Source organism: Stegostoma tigrinum, chromosome 2 (genome assembly GCF_030684315.1).
Source record: "Stegostoma tigrinum isolate sSteTig4 chromosome 2, sSteTig4.hap1, whole genome shotgun sequence".
Taxonomy (NCBI): domain Eukaryota; kingdom Metazoa; phylum Chordata; class Chondrichthyes; order Orectolobiformes; family Stegostomatidae; genus Stegostoma; species Stegostoma tigrinum.
In genome coordinates, this window is record NC_081355.1 from 32527472 (window position 1) to 32549256 (window position 21785).

Consider the following 21785-nt stretch of genomic DNA (forward strand, 5'->3'; position numbering starts at 1 on the left):
ATTGGAGTTTTAGAGCTTAAAAATGCATCATTGATAGATAGCAGTTTGGGTGAGGTCCAGATTGGAGGGAAAACTTAGAAGTTATGCTGTTTCTTTGCACATGCAGCCATTTCCTTTCTGGGTGGTAAAAGTTCTGGTTTGAGACATCCTACGCGTGATGTGATTGTGATTTATACTGGATTTTTTGGTTTTTAAGTTGGTAACATGTGGGTTTTCTGTGTGTTTGAAGTTAGTAATTACCTTTAAGTATTTCTGTAGTCATGGTGATTTCTTTTAAAATGGTTTTAAGGCATAGCGAGAAAAATGAACGGGATTTTATGAGCATTGGTAGTGTTTTTATGACTGGGCAAGATATACAAGTTGGAAAAGCTGAGTGGGTCTAGCAGCATCAGTGAAGAAAGAAACAGTTAATGTTTCCAGTCCAGAATGGAGTTTTATAGAAGAGTCATATTAGAATTGAAATTTTAATTACATTTCTCTCTCCACAGTTGCTGCCAATCTGCTGAGTTTCTCCAGCATTTGTGGTTTTATTTCAGATTTCTAGCATCTTCAGTATTTTGCTCTGACAGTAAAATGTTCTGGCTTAGGCCAGGAGAAGTTTATTAAGCTTAAGGGAAGCGCTCTTCTTTTGAGAGAGAGAGAGAGAGAGAGGGAGAGAGAGAGAGAGAATTACATTTTAGTTTCTTTTAAGTTTTGGGCAGCATTGTGAAGTCCTTGAGTGAACATACATGTATCGACCAGTGTTCCCAAGAAGGAAAGGTTACAGTGAAAACTAGATTACCTCAGACTTTGTGATAGCCCCAGACCATGTGTGGGTAAAAGCCTGAAGGGAATTCTTAAAGCTGAGTACATTTAAGCTCAACTATACAATAACTCCAGGAAGAAGCCATCTGCAGTTCTAGTCCATAAATTAAAGTTACAAGAGACTTACACCCACTGAGCTATTAAAGGTATGAATACCAAACAAGTGATGTTTTTGGGAATTATACAAAGTGTGTGTTTTGGATTTTGTACTTGGGTGTTTTTTGGATACTATCCAAAAGCTATTGATTTTCCTTTCAATTTAGAAAAGAATGCATTGAGATTAATGGGATTATACTTCTACTGTATGTTTGAAAATCACTGAAGTTGTAATATAGGTACATGGTTTGGTTTATTTGATTTTTATCTTCATTTCTTTTGTTAATAAGCTTCTGTCTTGTTGGCGAAGCAAAATCTGCATCATGTGTACTTGCGTTTCAGTGAGCAATCACTTCGTTAAAATAAAAACAAAGAAAATATATTAAGCTGATTTTGATCTGGGATCTAACTTCTCCAATAATAACATCAGCTGGGATTATAACAAACTGAAAAGCCTTTGAGTTACTATAGTCTGTCCTCCGTATTCTTGGAGATTCTTCAGCTTTTTAGTAAAACTGGCTTCAGAGATGCAACATTTAAAATTTCTTTAGAACTATTAGGTCCATCCAATTTTAAATCTGGGGTTGGCGGTAAGTTTGATTTCTAACCTTATCAACATTAGTTAGTTAAGCTTGTCACAATTCTGGAAGCAATGCACCTATTTGTAAAGGGTCAAAATTGATATTCGTTCTGGTGAAATGTTGCCTCTGTATTTGTCTCCACAGATGGTGCCAGATCTGCTCAGTACGTTGGCACTTTCTGTTCTAAATGTCGATGTCTGTCTGTTGGCCTCACCTAAATCCAAGTCTGGAGGGGTTGGAAGGATAGGCTGAGAGTTGAGTAGGTGGTGGTGGGCCAATGATTATGGGTTAGCAACAGCTCTAAGTCCCTCTAGACTGGCTACCATTTCAGAAATATTTAATTTTTGGACACAGAACTTTTGCCTTATGTTCTTGCCTTTGTCAAACATACAAGCTCAGAAATATGGACGAAAATGACAGGTTATGGATGAAGGTGAAGGTTAACACGCAAACTAAGTAACCAGGTGCCCAGACCACAAGAACTATAGTTCAGATGTCTAAAAACAGCAATATTCTGAGGACTAAGGTTCAAATGCAACCATAACAGATGTGAAATTTTGAATGCAATTAAAAATCTGGAATTAAAGTGCTAGCCTAATTGACTGTTGTTTTAAAAACTCATCCAGTTCACTAACATCCTTTGGGGAAAAAATCTGCTATCTTTCCCTGATTTAGGTTTCATGTGACTCTAGACCCACAGCTTGACTCCTTGCTCCTTTCTGCACAATAAATGATACCTTAGCCAATGACACCCAAATCCCAGGACAAATGAAAGAAAATTACCTAACACTTGCTTAACACATTCTAATATTTCAACACATCATTAAAAAAACTAATTAATTTTCATACCTACATTTCTAATTGTAAAGCAGTCCAGGCAGGGAGCTATTACTCATCTGATTTGAATTTTCTACTTGACTCATTTTTTTTCTATAATCTTTTTATTTCTGACTTTCCTTTTCCTTCTCTTTTTCTTCAATTAAAAATGTTTTTTATTAATTTTCCCTTGTTCCTTGGATGTCAGTGAACAAGATTCAAGAGCACCAACCAGGCACCTAGAACTCGATGCCATGAAATGGCTTGACACTGTTAACAGAATCAGACATACAGAAGCCAATAATCAGTCATTTATTTCCATATAACAGATTTTGCATGACCACCCAAATGGCATCTCACATTAAATCTGGCCATAATGAGCTATTTGTGAAAATTCAAGTCTGAAATTTTCATCATGTCATACAGTATGTACCCACCTTTTACAAACTAGTTAGAGGGGAAAGCAATGCCAAACAGATTCAGCACATATGATTTTTAGGAATAATGACTCAGATAAACAGATCTCCTTGCTTACTTCAAAAACATCCCGATTCAAATGGTCCTGCTGCAATGTTGGGGCACCCACTAGTGGTTAGCACTGCTGCCTTACAGTACTAGTATCCAGGTTCAATTCCAACCCTGGGTGACTGTCTGTGCAGAGTTTACAAGTCTCGCCATGTCAGCACAGGTTTCCACTGGGTGCTATGGTTTCCTCTCACAGCCCAAAGATTTTCAGTTTAAGGGTAGATTAGTCATGCAAAAAAAAGTTGCCCCTCAGCATCTGGGGATGTGCAGTTTGGGTGGGTTAGCTGCTGATAAAACTCCATGTTGGGGAAGCTGGGTTTGGCTAGGATGCTCTTTGGAAGGTCAATGTAGATTTGATGGGCCAAATGGCCTCTGCCTGCACTGTGAGGATTCTATGATTCTGAATGTTAGACTGAGGGAAGAAGAAAGATATTGGAGCTATTTTTCCAAATATGCACTCACGTTAGTGAACTTTGATCTGAGGCAATGTCGATTGTACAACTGCAGCCAGATCTCTCCCTACTTTCATTATCGAACACAGGGTCATTTAACAGCATGCACAGCCAGTAGACTGAATCTTTCCATCTCCAAAGTTGGCAAGGTAAGGAAACCAATTATAATGGTGATTTCATGGTCAAATGGATTTTTCTAGTTTTCAAAATATCCACAGTTTCCTTGTCTCAGCCTTTGTCTCACAGGTAGTACTCTGTCGTCATAAATTGAGGAGTTTTCAGGCTCATTTGAGAAACTTCAACATGTGATCGAGCTGTACTGAGGCCGTGCTGTCTGCCTTTGGGCAGGTTGTTCAAATTGGAGCCCTGTCTGACCTCTTGGTGAATAATGTGTAACAATTTAAAAGACTTGCAGAGGAATTCGCCCTCGTGTCCCAGCCAATATTTATCCCTCCATGAACATAACTGAAACAGATTAATCAATTAAACAAACTATCAGGTCATTAATCTCGTTGCTGTCTGTGGGACTTTGCCAAGTGCAAATTAACAGCTTCTGTTTCCCTTCATTACAACAGTGATTAGACTTCAATAGCATATCTTTCAAGGGCTGTTAAATATCTGAGGCTGTGGTGAAAAGGTGTGATACAAATGCAAGTTCTTTCATTCTTGCCAACACTAACACTGAGACACAGTATATCTGACCGACTTAAGCTGCATACAGTCGAAAATGTTTCTGAATAACCACAATTATATTCTTGTTTCCTCAGTTCTCTAAGGTGCCATACATCATTAAGTATCAGACTATAAATGATGACAGAAATGAATGTTCCCATCTATAAGATAAGATCTCCTCCACATGTAACCTTTCTTTAAAACTGCCGTGAGTACCATCATTGTTCTTTTCTCCTCAGTTTCTTGTCTGGACGATGGAGATAATATAGACAATAATGGATGGTCTGTGTGAATTATAGAGCCTGATGTGATCCTGAATTGGTTTTGCTCCAGTTATATGCATGAATTGTGACACTATGAATGCACATTCAAGGACACCATGAACCTCTTACTCTTCCCACAACTCTAGATTTCTGCTCTCATTAATAACCAATTATTAACGAGTTTGAAAACAACTTTGCTGCTGAATAACAGAGTCAACCTCTCAGATCTACGTCTCCCGCAATGCAAAGTTATCTTGACTTGACTTCAGTAATTAATGAAATATGACCACTTGATCATGCAGATTTCAACATTCGTACACTCCTTTGGCTAAATCATTCTGTCCTCCAGGGCTGTTATATGCAGAACGCCAGTTGGTGGTCTTTGTTGTCAATTCCTCAGAGTTTGTTTCTGTTGATAATGCACTGTTACAGGACTCATGCCATCATTGCACCAGCACAACTGCATGTGCATAAGTGAATCCTCTTAGAAGGTTAGGTGGGATCTCACCTGAATCATATTTTCAAGTCAGCATGATTAAAGACTGATGTTGAACATCTTGCAATGATACAAATTTCCACTAAAAGAATCCTCGGAGAAAACCCGAGTCATTATACATTAATGAGTCTCTGCAAGAGGGTGACTGCAAATTATGAAAACCACCCACATTCTACTGTATTACAGACAGATTCCACATCTCCTCTGAACTGATCTGCTACAGAAAGGCGGGTTAATGAATGTGTCATTGTCCTTAGTGAGACAAGACAGTGATATGGCCTTGAACGTTCCTCTCCTAATATTTCCACATTATCAGCCTCTGCGCACAAGTGTTCCTGTGTGCTACCTCCTTTCTCTCTCTGCTGGGGTCTGTCCTTGTACAGATGCAAATGCAGTAATCTTTATCAGGCCAAACTAAACGAGTCCCACCTGCCTGCTCCTGGCCCAAATCCCTCTAACCTTTCTTATTCATGTGCTGATCAAAATGTCTTTTAAATATTGTGGCTATGCCCACATCTACCATTTCCTGAGGAAATTTGTTCTACACGTGAACCACACTTTGCGTAAAAAAAAATGCCCCATGTCTTGTTTTTAAAAATCTCTTCTCTCACCTTAAAAATATGCCCCCTCATCTTGGATAAAAGTCACCTACCGTTAACCCTATCTATACTCCTCATGATTTTATAAACCTCTATAAGGTCACCTCTTAGCTTCTTACACTCCAGTGAAAAAACTCCCAGCCTATCCTGCTTTTCCATTAACTCAAACATTCTTTACATGCCAACATCCTGGTAAATCCCTTCTGACCCCTCTTTCGCTTAATTAGTATCCTTCCTATAACTGGATGATCAGAACAAGACACGGTACTGCAGAAAAGGCCTCACCGATCTCCCATACAACCTCAACATGACTCCCCGACTCTTACACTCAAAGGATTGAGCAACGAAAGCAAGTGTGTTAAGTGCCTTTTTAACCACCCTCTCTATAGGTGACACAAATATCAAAGAATTATGTACTTGAACTCCTAGGTCCCTCTGTTCCATTGCATTACCTGAGGCCCTACCACTACTTCTAGTGTTTGTCAGTAGAATTCATGATCGGTCTCATCTGCCAGATTGGAAGTGGTATCCGTTATCACATTTGAAACTAACTCTAGGTCTGAACGTATCACAGAAGTTGAACTACCGCAATATGAAAACATTATGGCAGTGCCGATCTGATCCAAAATACTGAAGACAGTACCCACTCTAAGAAAACAATCCTAGAACAAAACAGAAATAAGAGCACAAGAAACAAATTCTATACTAAAGAGGCCTTACCTCAATAGTCAATTACCTTAACTGAAATGACAAAATATGAAATACAAACTGCTTCATATTTAGTGCAAATGCCCCTTATAGAAACAAGGCTGCTGCTTTAAAGGGCCAACAGTGTTTAAAGCCAGAAAAAGAGAGAATACAGCAAATAAAGAAACAGAAAAGCACTACACTGCATTGCTGATCTCCTAGAATTCTAAAGAAGGTAAAGCTACACAGGGAAGATGGAAAGCAAAAGCTCATCACAGGCTGATGTTCCATTGAATTTTGTCAGAATTTCATTTGTTTAAAGAAGAATCAAGATTTGATTAATGGATCTGCAGATAACTGATAAAGAACAATAGGCATTCAAATATTACCTTGCTTTGCGTACTGAAGCATTAAGAAGAATAAAATCCTTTTGTATTTATGAGCACAATTGCAAAGATCCTGATGAAGGATTGTCAGATATTAGAATATCAACTTAAAGTTCCAATCAATTTCAGGATACACAATTTTGAATTCACGTCACACTGACAATAGCTAGGTGAGATAATGCATCAATTCCTAATCAGGTGTTAATGCAAAGGTACAAAATGTAATTTCAGCTAAACTAATTTGGCTGAGGGCCTTATGCAACTGATCATTCCCTTTACACTCATCAAATCCATCTAAAATACACTTCTGAACAAACCTAAGAAATATACCATAGATGCTCTGCTCGAAAAGGATGCAGTTTTAAAGGAATGAGAGCAGACCAGTGCCATCTGTACTTGCTTGAATCAAACAGCAATTGCAGCCATCAATGGTTCAGTTGAACATCAAAATCCTGTTTGAGATGTAGTTGGTTTCTCTCACCAAGTCAGTACCCAGCATTTTGTGACATATACAAGCTATAGCCCACAAGAGGACATAAGCAGTAAAGTCATTCCGAGAAACCCAAAGGACAATGCAGTGTTCAAAAGCAATATTTCTAGAAAAGTAACCAAGGAACAATAGCAAAGAAACTTCCAAAGTTAATCTATCACATGCAAGTGTGTCAACAAAATCCAAAAAGCAACTTCAAAAATTACAGCATACAGACCATAGACAGACACTAAAAACTGTAAACTTAACACCCTGACTAGTGTGGGAAAAAGCCAAGAACTTGGGATATAAATTCTGGCATTAACAACCATTTTGTGTGAAAAATGTCCATTCCATCAATGTGAACAATCAAGAGAACCTCTCCTACACAAAGTTCCTCTGAGCTATAGCGGAAGATTTCCTCTGAAATTTTTAATTTTCACAGACAAATGATTACATTTTGGTCACCAACAATTTCACTAAATTTGCATTTGTACAAGATACCATTAGTGCTGCTATATTCAATCTGTTCAGTCTACCTCAACAAATGTGTCCAGCAATGGACCACAGTAGACTCGTGCACTCTTCCACAACATTTTAAGGGGACAGGGTGTTCAACATTTACCTCCTATCCTCACCACATTTAGTTATATGGTCTCATAGAGCATACCATTTGTCACGTGAAATCCACGATCATTTAACACAACATGTGAAGACTTTTGGATAGCAATGTTAAATCCACGTACTACAGCTCAAAGCAAAAGTTTACCATTAGCAGCAGTTCTCATGTTCCTGAGACCAAGCCTTACATTTCTTCCCTCCACACTGTCACCACCCTGATACACATGCATGGCACACATTGTTGGAAAGAGGGGAGAAAATTATACAAGAGGTTGATCAATGAACAGATAGACAATTATTCCAACTTGAACCAGGATAAAGCATAAGAGTTCAATATTTGTGTAGGTTTATGTGATTTAATGGAAAGTAACATTATTGTATCTAATCTAGGACATTTGAAGTTATATTGAACTATGCTCAAGCCCAGTGAAGAAACAAGCAACACATTCAACATGCATATCATCAACCACCATTTACACAGGATGACAATATGGAGACTGAGGATATCATGGCAGCAATAACTATGCATTTAACCATACATCCATCTGCATGACACAATGCAGAGTGAAACTACACAGTTATATTTGATAACTTTATAAGAATCAAATTTGGTCATGCCGTACATCCACGAAGGTGTTGCAGCTGTATAAAACTTTAGCTGGACTACATTTGGAGTATTGTGTGAAGTTCTGGTCTCCATATGACAGAAAGAATGTGAAGTTTTGGAGAGGGTGCAAACGAATATTACCAGAATGTTAGCTATAGGAGAGTTTGGACAAACTTGGATTGTTTTCATTAGAGCACAGGGAGGCTAAGGGGTGGTCTGATAGAATTCTAAAAACAACTATGAGAAGTAGGGATAGGGTGGGCCGTGAGAGCCTTTTTCGAAGATACTGTCAAATACTAAGGGGCATATATTTAAAGTGAGAGGGGACATGTTTAAGGGAGATGTGTGAGTAACATTTTTTTTTACCCAGAGGGTGATAAGTGCCTGGAACACGATGACAGGGGATGTGGTAGAAGTAAATATGTTAGCAGGGTATATATGTTAGCAGACACGCAATAGAAGGACACAGACCATGTGCAGACGGATGGAATGAGTTTAGAATGGCTTCATGATTGGCACAGACATGATGGGCTGAAGGGCCTGTACATGTGCTGTACTGTTTTATGTTCTATGTTATGTTACTATGTAGACGCAGTGGCAGAATCTTATAGGGGCTGAATAATGGGTTTTGGTAAAATTTGTGGCAAAATCAGACAAGGAGTCTTGCTAGGTATATCTCAATGTCAGGAGCATCTTGTACCATATCTTATGCTTTTGCTGAATGGTGTGATGAATTCCTCACTCTGTAGCAGCGAGTGGCCAATTAAGGAAGATTACAGATTGTTCAATGCTTTATTAATGGCCTAGCTTATCTCATTAGTATTCAGTTTCTCATCTCTAAATGGGCCAAAATAAACTAAATTTAGCGAAACCTTGATATGGAAATCAGCAAGTACCTGGTAACTTCAGCTCACCACTTCCTTCAAAGGACCTTCATGTCAGACACCAATATTTCTGGACACATGGATACTGGCCACAAGCACCCTACGTCCATAAGACCACAATGTATAGGAGTGAAATTAGACCATTCAGCCCATAAAGTATGCCCCACTATCCAATCACAGCTGATATATTTTTCAGTCCAATTTTCCTGCCTTCTCCCCATAATATGAATTTCTATCTTAAATATATTCAATGTCCTTGGTTCACTCCTCTGCAGCAAGAGTTCCACAGATTCATTAACCTTTGACTGAAGAAATTTTTCCTCATCCCAGTTCTAAAAGTTTATCCCTTCACTCTGAGACTGTGCCACAGTCTCTCCTACTAATGGAAACATCTGTTCCATGTCCACTCTAACCAGGCTTTCCAGTATTCTATAAGTTTCAAAGAGATCCCCCCCCCGCAACCAGTCCTTGAAAACTCCATTGAATATGGATCCGTAGTCCTCAACAGCTCCTCATATGACACACCCTTTATTCCTGGGACCATTCTTGTGAAACTCCATTGACATTGGCATCAGCAATGTGCCAGTTAATAAGAACCTTCATGTCACATGCCTGATCCACTTACTTCTGCGCTTCACTGCTGCACCTTGGTCTGTACCAGCAATTATCATGATAATACCACAGCAAGGACATTGGACACTCTGGTATAGAGGGTGGTGCTTACAGTTGTTTTTCCCACTGAAGGCCTGTGAACAGTGATGTTCCACAGGGATTGGTACTGGGTCCTCTTTTCTTTATCCCTTATAGAAAAGATTTGGAGAAGAATATAGGAGGCATGGTTGGTAAGTTTGCAGATGACACCCAAATTGGTAGTAGGGTGGACAATGAAGAAGAATGTCTAAGATTGCAAAGAAATATTGATCAATTGGGTCAATGGGCTGAGTCGTGGCAGATGGAGTTTAATTTAGATAAATGTGAGGTATTACATTTTAGTAATGCAAAAATGCACAGGACTTATATAATTAAAAGTAGGGCCATAAGTAGTGTTGTAGAACATGGAAGCCTAGGGGTTCAGGTACATAATTCTTTAAAATCTGCAACACAGGTAGTCTGGCTAGTTAAGAAGGTGTTTATCATACTTGCCTTCATTGCTCAGACCTTTGAGTATAGGAGTTGGTACATCATGTTAAAGTTGGGTTAGGTTAGGATCATTTTCACTGTTCAGACAAATGAGGGAGGATCTCACAGAGACTTATAAAATTCTAACAGGACTAGACATTGTAGATGCAGGAAGGATGTTCCTGATGATGGGTGTGTCCAGAACCAGTGGTCACAGTCTAACGATTTGGGGTAGACCATTTTGGATGGAGATGAGGAGACACTTCTGCGCCCAACAAGTGATGAGTCTGTGGAATTCATTACCACAGGAAGATGTTGTTGCTAAAACATTGAATGTATCCAAGAGGCGGCTTGATATTTCATTTGGGCGAATGAGAACACAGGTTACAGGAGAAGGCAGGATTTGGCTATTGATTGGGAAGATCAGCCATGATTGTGATGAATGGAGGAGCAGGCTTGAAGGGCCGAATGGCCTCCTCGTGCTACTACAAAACCATGTTTCTATGTATAAGACATTGGTGAGGCCTCTTCTTGAGTACTGCATGTAGTTCTAGTCACCCTGTTATAGGAAGGACATTATTAAACTGGAGAGGGTTAAGAAGAGATTTACCATGATGTTGTCATGATTGGACAGTTTAAGCTATAAAAATGGGCTGGAGAGACTGGCATATTTTTCACTAGAGTGTAGGAGGTTCAGGGGTGACCTTGTTAAGATTTATAAAATCCTGAAAGTTATAGATAAGCTGAATGACAATGGTCTTTCCCCTCGGATGGTGGAGTTCAAAACTTGGGGGCAATTTTTTTTACGGTGAGAGAAGAATAATTTAAAAAGGACATGAGGGACAACATTTTTTACACAGAGAGTGGTTCATGCGTGGAATGAACTACCACAGAAAGTGGTGGATGCAGCTACAACATTTGGGAGTCAGTTGGAGAAGTTCATGAGTAGGAAAGGTTTGGAGGAAAATGGGCCAAGCACAGGTGGACGGGACTAGTTTAGTTTGGAAACACGGTTGGCTGGGCCGTTGGACTGAAGGGTCTGTTTCTATGTTGAATGATGCTGTGGCTCTCTGACGCATGCCCAGTTTATGGAGTGGACCAGGCTGTATCACTGGGCCTTTTGCTCACTGTCATAGCATTCACTCACTCTGAGTCTACCCAAATGCTCACAACATCCCTGCCTGCATTGCCTTGCCTTGCCTTTCTGTGCTTTGCCCCTTCAGCCTGGGTTATAGACTCATATTACCTCTGAAATAAAGAGAAAGAACTACAGATGCTGGAAATCTGAAGCAAAAACAGAAAGTGCGAGAGAAACTCAGCAGGGTACACGTGTGGGAAATTGGTTGGACACAACTGAGAGCTCTGTCAACCCTGAGTTGAGGAAAAGATGGACATTTCTGAGGCCCCCCCATGGGGAAGGTGGAATTATCAGAACAGATATGACAGAGAAACTGGGAGAGCGGAAGAGTCTTTGCAGTAACAAGGCATGAGGCTGTATAGTTAATGTGACTGTGGGAGTTTGTAATGGATATTGATAGTCGGCATATCCCCAGAAATGGAAACAGAGATGTCAGGGAAGTAAGGGAAAAATCAGGGATGGATCAGGTGAAGGTGAGAGCAGGGTGGAAATTTGGAGCAAAGTCAATCATTTTTTACCGAATTCCAGACAAGAGAAGGAAGCAGCTCTAGCTATTTTATCAACGTGTCAGACAAAGAGTTAAATGGAGTGACTCAAGTAGAATTGGAACAAGTAATGTTTCACTTCACCCACAAAGAGACAGGCATAACTGGGGGCCATGCCATGTCCACTCCTTTGACATGAAAAAAGTGAGGGGAGCTAAAGGCCAGACAGAGGAGGTTGCTTGTGGATGGGAATGGTTCAGATCTTCTCTCAAGGAAGAAGCAGAGAGCCTCTCATACCATCTTCATAGGAGATAGACATGTAGAGGGATGGCACATCCATGGTGGTGGAAAACTCAAAATTTCATAACCAACATAAAATGTCAGATGAATTGGAGAAGTAAGTGCCATGGGTTTCGAAAAGGGGAGAAAAAATTTGAGTCAATGTAGAAAGAAATAAGTTCCATGGGACAGGAACAGATAGAAACAATGGGCCAGCCCAGACAGTACTGTTTGTGAAAGTGAGCTGTAACGGGTGGGGGAACTATGAGCTAGGAGACTGTAGTGTGGAAGATCCTCAGACAAGATGAGATTGTTGACAGTCATGGACACAATGGCCTAATGTTCAATAGTGGGATTATGGTGCCGGGGAGGTAGGAGGAGGTGTCCGAGAGCTGGCGCTCAGCATTTGCAATGTAGAGGTCAGTACACCAGACAACAACAGCACTACCCTTGTTGACAGGTTTGGATCAGGGTTGGATCTGAGGGCACAGAGAACTATCAGTTCAGAAAGAAATAGGTTCGCATTGGTGAGTGAGGGGCAGACAAATTAAGTGGCCAATGTCACATCGACCGTTCTCATTGAACAGATCGAGTGCAGGTAAAAGGCCAGAAGGAGGGGTCCAGGTGGATGGAGTGTGTTGGAGGTGGCTGAAGGGGTCTGTGCAATGGGGAGAGGACTGTTGTCCTAACAAATGGGCAGGGAGGAGAGTGAAGGTGGTGGAAGAAGAGTTCAACATCATTTCATGCCTGAATTCATACAGGACCTAGAGGGATAAAACTAATAATAGAATACAGATCATTCAACATCAGAGAGTAAATACCCAACAAGGGGTTGGGTTACTGTAAGGGGTGGAGTCAGAGGGAAGAGGAGGGGAGGATGTATTCATACAGATATGGAAACTACAGTACTCCCTTCTATTGTGTGTTATATCATCCTACAAGAGAGAAGCTAGAACATTAGTGATAGTAGTGCAGTGAGAATGGCTGATATGCCTGCCAGAGCTGCCAAACTGCAGGTATGTGGGGACACTAAAATCTGGCTGTGAAATTGGCAGCATTGATGATTCAAATGTAGTACATCAAACAGAATGAGAAGCTGCTATTATTATTGGGCAAATCCATTCACTGATGGTCACCCATGCGTGAATTAATTCAGCTACCACTGTTACCACAGGCCCTGGGAACTGACTTTCTGGGTCGCCAGGTCCGTTACAAAGGTCATCTTTTCCTGACCTCATGTGGGAATTTGGTATCTTTTCTCTTGCCCACCTGCGCCATGAATGAGTTCAGTGCTACATCTATCACTATTGGGCCCTCTCTCTGCCTTAGTGACAACTTTTCAATAATTTATGTGGTAGGGTTTCCTTTAAGAGACAACTGCCTTTAAGGAGAGCAGACTGGCTATGTATTAAGGTGACTTGATAGAGACAAAGAAGATGATCAGAGGATTAGATAGGGTGGACAGTGAGAGCCTTTTTCCTCAGATGGTGATGGTTAGCACAAGGGGACATAGCTTTAAATTGAGGGGTGATAGATATTGGAAAGATGTCAGAGGTGGGTTCTTTACTCAGAGAGTAGTAAGGGCATGGAATGCCCTGCCTGCAACAGTAGTAGATTCACCAAGTTTAAGGGCATTTAAATGGTCATTGGATAAACATATGGATGATAATGGAATAGTGTAGGTTAGATGGGCTTCAGATTGGTTTCACAGGTCAGTGCAACATCGAGGGCTGAAGGGCCTGTACTACGCTCTAATGTTTTATGTTCTATATCACATGGTCTGCAAACAATATTGCTGACCTCTTTGCTGAACATAGAAGTCACAAGCAGCTTGAAAGTACAGACAGTGACATAGGAGCCAATCAATCCAATGCTACACTTATGGAGATGAAGTGGGAGTACCCAGTCTGCTTATTACCGACCTTGATCTGCAGAGTCACAAGTGGATCTGATTTCTGTGCACAAAAAAATGAAAAGCACCAGTATCTAGCCAAGCATAACTGCAATGAAGAACACACTCATCACAGAACTCAGCACAGTGTTCTGCAGCTGGGTTTCTGAAACATGATGCTTCTAACTGTTCCAGCAATGAAGCCAGATTGCTTTTCCCATCCACCATATGGTGACATCAACCTTTTAACCGCATTGCTACTTCAGCATAAAGACCTCTACATGGTTCAGTAGGAGCTGTTAGTTTCACCACTAAATGCAGTGGAAAATGAAACAAAATTTACCAAATGCCAGTTTTAAAGTTAAGCCCAGTGATGACGGCTAGGCATGAATTTCAGTTAAGTACTGCATTTCCAAAGATAGCTTTGGAGTCCACAAATGTGGTGTTAAAGTTAATTCACATCAACATTTGTTGTAATCAGAAAAAAAAGCCTGGATGAAGGAAAGAGCCATTTTTACTGTGTGGACAGCTTCCTGTTCAACAGCTGGCTGATAAGGAAAGACTGACTCAGCTGTACATCAGAGGTATTAATAACAATGAACATGGAATCAATCAGTCCATAAAACATGGCCATACTAACTCCATCCTCTCATGGATAGTGTTGTACTCTCTATAAACTATTGAATTGATAAAGAACCATTTCAATCTGAGATTTATGTATTGATTTATTTTAAAATGATCAGGGCACCAAGTGCTAAATTGTGATGATACGAATAAAACATTTGTACAATTATCCTTGACAATCATTAATATAATTTCAATATACAACTAATTACAATACATTGCAAAATGAAGGTCTCCCTAATTTATCAAATAAATCCGCTGTTTTCTGCATTTTGTATTAAAATCCATGGATAATATATTGTTGGGCTAATTTCTTTAAAATTCTCAATCATTCATGTACTATTCATGAGTTTTATAAAGAAGGGGATTAGGCTGTCTTATAGCCTATTCATTCTATGTCTTAATTTGATGAAATGTTCGTTCAGTTGTGATTTAAGTTGATTTGTCTCAGGTGGTTTTTGAGTGGCTAGTAAATATATGTCCAAATTAAGACTATAATATGGTGTTTTAGTGATTGGGACCCTACACTGTAATGAAGTGACAACACTTCAAAAGTACTTTATTGTGTACTAAATATTCTGTAAGGTCCAAGGCTGTAAAAGAATCCCTGTGAATGTTTTAAGTTCTTTCTTCGTCAACACACTGTGTATCATAATTCTGAAGTTGTGGCACTAGCCCGTTTGGGCAGGGAACAATTAATCTCATCAGTTTCCCAGGAGGAAGAAGAATTAGTTATATTTTGTGTTAAGAGCAGGATATTATGAACAGTACAGTTTAGCACCTGACATTCATTCTTCAATAAGCACACAGTTATAAGCAGGTGAGATCAGGAGATAAATCACTTCTCTCCAGAACATGGACTCCATACATTATTGAAAGGGCTTTATGTTCAAATGTGCAGATTTTAATAAAATAATCCATTCTCCAAAAGTTTTGGCGATAGCAGCGGTACAAATTGTTATTTACAAACTCTGGGATTGCTTGTTACTTAGTGACAATCTGTGTACACACAGTAGAATAAAAAGGAAAAAGATTAATTGCCTGCAAAATTTAGCTTTTATCAATGTAGACTTTTCATTACCACATGCTCCACATTCCATTAAATCACAGCTCAGGCACTAACCCACAATTCATATTACACTCTTTGCTCACTGTCAATGGCCATAGGTTTGTGATATATCCCAATAGTGAATTGTGAAAGTTTCACTTTCCACTACAGAGACATTGTCTGATAGATAAAGGTTCAATAAAGGAAATATTGCTTGTATGCTCTGAGGATTAACTTGATCAGATATTTCTAGGTCATTAAATCTTTAGATGGGGAGACACTTCCTGATCAATAAAGGGAGATATTGCTCACTCTCTAAGATTGTGGGAAGAGAGATATTGAATAAAGAAGTATTGCCAGAACACTGTGTGTTTACTCCAGGATATAACTGACTGATTTGTTGAAGAATGCAAAAACTTTGCAATGCTGTCTGACCTGCTGTGTTTGAGGAGGTTCTGACTTTATCATATGTATAACTCTGGAAGTGTATTGTTGTAAATCTAATGTTAATTTATCCAGGAAATCTATGTTTAGAAAACGAAGACTTTTTAAAATCACTTATGTTGGCCTGTCTTATTATTTAACAATGAGATGCTAAAGTGTCAGGTCTAAATGAACGATTAACAGATTAGCAGCTGTTTGAAGTGCACTAATGCCCACTATTTGCATTTTAAGCATACATTGTCTACATCAAGTTCATAACCATACATTTGAATGCAAATTATTCTGGTATTTTCTGCAGGAATTAATCAGGCTATACCCTTATTACATTTGCTATATCAGACAGACAGGGGACACCATGGGCTGAAATTTCCACCCACTTCAGTGCATAGACACTGGTGCAAAAGTGGAGAAAATATGACAAAAATGGAATAAGCAGGCACTCAACATCATGAAAAAGAAATTTCAATTTTCCATTAGAGTTACACAGCGAGTTCTGAACCTTGCTAATGAGTTCAGTTTTCTTCCATACTTTTTACAAGTCATTACTGGATAATCTCACTTTGTTCTATGTAGCTCTCAGTTCTCTTCTCCATCCTTGAGAAACCAGACATTGCCAATTGCCAAACTGGATACCAGATTGGTTACCTGGCAGCAGCAGCTCACTGCTTTCTTCTCCAGGCAATCATCCAGCTCTGTAGTCATCACATTCTCGACAAATGCCCCCATTTTTATCCATGCAAGTGGGTATCAGCAAAGCGCTTGTCTCATCACATCACCATGCCAGCTTTTGGACTAACCCACACATCACTTTGGCCCTTCAGGACTGCACTGTGAAGTTCAGGGACACTTGTGACTTGCACACATCTGTCAGTTATCTTTTCCTGTACAGGCATACATGCATCTCATACATTTGCAGATGAGACCAAAATTGATGGTGTCGTGGACAGTGAAGAAGGCTATCTCAGAGTACAATGGGACCTTGAGCAGCTGAGCCAATGGGCCAAGGAGTGGCAGGCGGAATTTCATCTAGATAAATGTGAGGTGCTGCATTTTGGAAAGGCAAATCAGGGCAGGACGAATGCACTTAATGGTAGAGTCCTGGGGAGTGTTGCCGAACAAAGAGACCTTGCATGCAGGTTTATTGTTGCTTGAAAGTGGAGTCGCAGGTGGACAGGATATTGAAAATGATGTTTGGTAAGCTAGTCTTTATTGGTTAGGGCATTGAATATAGGAGTTGGGAGGTCACAATGAGATTGTACAGGACATTGGTTAGGCCACTTTTGGAATACTGAGTTCAATTCTTGTCTCCTTACCATAGGAAAGATATTTTTAAACCTGAAAGAGTTCAGGAAAGATTTACAAGGATGTTTCCGGGGTTGGAGGGTTTGAGCTGAAGGGGGAGGCTGAATAGGCTGGGGCTATTTTCCCTGGGGTATCGGAGGCTGAGGGTTGGCTTTATATAGGGGAATGGATAGGGTGAATAGTCAAGGTCTTTTTTTCCAGGATAGGGAAGTTTAAAATGAGAGGACATTGGTTTAAGGTGAGAGAGGAAAAATTTAAAACTGACCTAATGGGCAATTTTTTCACTCAGAAGTGTGGTGTGTGTATGTAATGAGATGCCAGAGGACGTGGTGGAGGCTGGTACAATTACAACATTTAAGAGACTTCGGATATGAATAGGAAGGGTTTAGAGAGATATGGGCCAAATGCTGGCAAATGGGACTACATTAGTTTAGGATATCTGGTTGGCATGGATGACTTGGACCAAAGGGCCTGTTTCCATGCTGTACAACTCTATGACTGTATCTACACAGGATATAATTTATGCTCTAAGTTTGCTTTCTTAGCACTCATTCACTGTTTGGTTACTAAGAGGTTGTCAGTCTTTGTGAAAAGCATAGCTTTTTAGCGCTGAGGGGTAATCAGAGAACTCATCATGTTTCAGGACGCTCAACAGTTGAGAGGTGGACATGTTGCTGTATAGCACTGTACTTTGTCAATCTCACACTCGTATTTTATGCCAGCAGCTCAGTCAGCAAACACACTACATGTGCTTTAATCAAATAGCCATGTCTGAAAGTCAAGTAGCATTGACCAATCCTCAGACAGATCCAGGGGGCCAGAACAGTCTGGGGAATCCTCCATAATCAGTCAAGAAGCTGTTCAGAACCAGTCCAGGGGGGTTGACCATTGTCAGTCTTGCATGTCAGGTAAAACCACTCCAAGGAGCATCATTGAGCTGTTGTAAAGACATCAGTCCAGAGTTGAACTAATTTGTTCTGCAATGAGACAAAGTGGAGGATTAAGTATACTTGAAGAGCAGTTAGCTCTTTGGTAAAGAACGAGCAGAAGTGGAGCTGACGTGAATATAAAACACTGTAGGCAGGAATGGTTAATACTTTGGGAGGATGAGGTGGATGTGAGCCATTGGTCAAGGTGATGAATGCAATAGTGAGAGTTTTAGCCCATGACCCTTGGCGAGAGCTGTGTGCAGTGGCAAAGTTAGAGTGAGCAGTGGTCCTGTGAGTATGAGAATGCAGGGAAAAGGTGGAGGCCCTTACCCTGTGGATTGCAGAAGATCATTAACCTTCTCCCTGCACCGCTGCGTATTTCACCTGAGACATTGTACTGATCTAAGCCACTGTCTCAGTCCAGGTTGGATTTGTTGGTAGGATGGCCAGTTAGCAGGAAACAGCACTGCTTTCCTCTCTCCGTTTCTGTCCAGCAGCACCTGCAGGATTCTGTCAGTAAATTGAGGAGCTAACTTGCCTTTCTGGACCATTTCCTTGGTGATAATGGTGCAGGATGATAGTGTGAGGGACACATCCTGGCCTGCAGCACTTGAATTGCAGTGGAGCGGGGATTTTGACATTATGCCAATGGAGTGAACATCACAAAATCCAAGCAGTGGCAATTAGTTCTATCTCTCCTACCACATAATACCAGGGAGAGGATATCAATCAGGCCTGTTGCATAATTGTATGACCAGTCTCCAAGCAAGGTTCCCCAATTGTTACAGCTCCAGACTGGGTATCTCAAGCTATTAAACCTCCAGATGAGGAGGTGTGAACTGGCTCCCTTGGTTGTTTATCCACCCCTTTGTTTTTTTTATTCTCTCGAGGGACATGGGTATTGCTGGCTAGCATTTATTGCCCATCTTTGGTTGCCTTTGAGGTTGTTTGCAGAAGATTAATTTTAAAAACATGTCTTCCCTTGTGAATATCTTTCTCTGAAGTTTCTCTCAAATGAATTGGGTGGCACGGTGGCACAGTGGTTAGCACTGCAGCCTCACAGCGCCAGGGACCTGAGTTCAATTCCAGCCTCGGGCAACTGTCTGTGTGGAGTTTGCACATTCTCCCCGTGTCTGCGTGAGTTTCCTCCAGGTGCTCCAGTTTCCTCCCACAGTCCAAAGATGTGCACACTAGGTGGATTGGCCATGCTAAACTGCCCATAGTGTTCAGGAGTGTGTGGGTTATAGGGGGATGGGTCTGGGTGGGGTGCATCAAGGGGCAGTGTGGACTTGTTGGGCCAAAGGGCCTGTTTGCACACTGTAGGGAATCTAATCATTTATGTTTGAAAAGGAGGAAATTTAATCAGACTATCTTGAATTAACAATAGGAGTGAGTTTATTTATTACTAAATGCAAGAAGAAATCGTAACACAACACACATACTCACAAATTAGAATTAAGAAGTGAGTCTAAGAGTTAAAAGCTGTAAAAAAAAGTATGGATCAAATCTGAATTGTTCATGAAGAACAGAATAGATAGTTGAACTTTGCAAACATTGAGGCGGTTGTCATAGTCATATTGATGTTGGAGGTTGAATTGTCTATTTTGAGTTTTCAAGTCAAATTAAACTTTATGGTCTTGATTCCTTTCAGCAGTGGTTGACTGGTAGAATAAAATGTTTTCGCTTTTCTTTTATCTGCAGTGCAGGGGTGTTGAAATGGCTGTTAGCAGAGCTGGAATCTTCATAGTTCACTAGTCCACACATGAGGACATCAGGCCACTCAGACACACAGGAGAGTGCTGCATTCAGTTTTATAACACCTCTTTTTCAATATATTCCAGGAAGGACAAACCCCAAAATTCTACAAAACATGGCTTTCTGCTGAGGGAAGTAGTAACACCCTTCATTATTTCTTCCTGTTGCATTTGTTTCTCTGCTTGAAGTTTCCCTGACACGTTAGCAATGTTACATTCCATGGGTCACACAACAACAATGACTGATTTTACACTTAGTCATTTCTTGTCTTAGGTTTTCTGTTTAAAATACATTCTAGAGTTAAAAGTTAATGATGCCCATGATACTTTGGGGTCCAAATCCATTGTCACAGTATAATTAATGACGTGTAGAGAGAAAGATTGTATGAGAATGGGTATGAACATTGTAGACCATCTGCCATGATCTCACTGCAAAAAACATTTTGCTGAAATATAGAAAAATTCAGTCCATTCATTCTCAAATAGTGACAAGGATGGAAACTATTGGGAAGTCACTGATAAGGAGTTATCAAAATTACGTTACCACTTAGGGCATGATAAAGTTAGAAAAATATTTTTTGTGCATTAACTTGTCGGAGTCTGGAATGTTACAAGGAGTAGTTGTAACAAAATTAGGAAAATTCTAAAGTGGAGTAGATATAAAACAGAAGAAAAGACAGAATAGTTGAATTACTTTTGGGTTGTTCAAATAAAGAACCGGTATTGAAAGTATAAACCCAATGTATTCAATTTGCCCTATAAATGACAATGTTTCTCAGAAAGAAAGAAAGACTTACGTTAATGTGACATCTTTTATAACCTCAGGATATTCTAAAGCACTATTCAGTCAAATTAGGTCCTTTTGAACTGTAGTCACTACTGTCATGGAGGACATGATGTAGCCAAATAGCAGACAGTGTACTCTCCAATATAGCAATTAAATAAGTAACCAGATAACCAGTCTTTGATGTTGCTTAAGGATATATGTTTGACAAGCAGAATTCCTCTTTATTTTTCAAATCGTGCCAAAGGATCTTTATGCCACCCTGAGAGGATAGAAATTTACCTCTTCCTTCAAAAAAACAACTGGTCCAATGGCCCCTGTGCTCCACAGAAATACCAGCCTAAATGTTATGTTCATGTCCCTGAAATGGGTATCAATCCATAAACCCTTGATGCAGGGAGGACAATTCTTACCACTGTGCCAAGGTTGACAACTGACAATAAATCCAATGAATAATGTTATTTTACTGTTATATTATGCTTATATACCTGTATTACAAAAATCTGGAGAATCAATTTTTGGCTTAAAGTTTGGTATTTTTGGTCTAAAAGTCTCTTCCTTTACTTGCCACTTCTAAGTCAGGAAAGACCTGAAGATTAGGAAAGGCTCCATCTGAACTAGATGTCCTCATGGAAAGGATAAATAGTGAAAATTCAATACCTTTAATAAGTATGATGGCACAAGGGATCTATAGATATGTAAGCAGCTTAACAATAAACAAAACAGCAGGAGTGACCATAGCGAAGAATAAAGTAAGGATAAACAAGGAGTAAACAGTTGCAAAAGAAGAAGCTAAAAAAGACGGCCTATTCAAAAGATAATTAAACAGTCTGTGGAGAGTGTGCACAGCGTCCACATTAAAGAATGGAAGTGGGAACGACCATGCATTAGAAGAATCAAATATAATAGAGATTGCTGAGATATAGCTACCAAAATATTTGCAAAATGAATTATGCAATTCAGGGAGTAAAATGTTTGGAAAAGTGAGAAAAGACAAAAGGAGGGATGGAAGAAATGTACTTACTCAGGA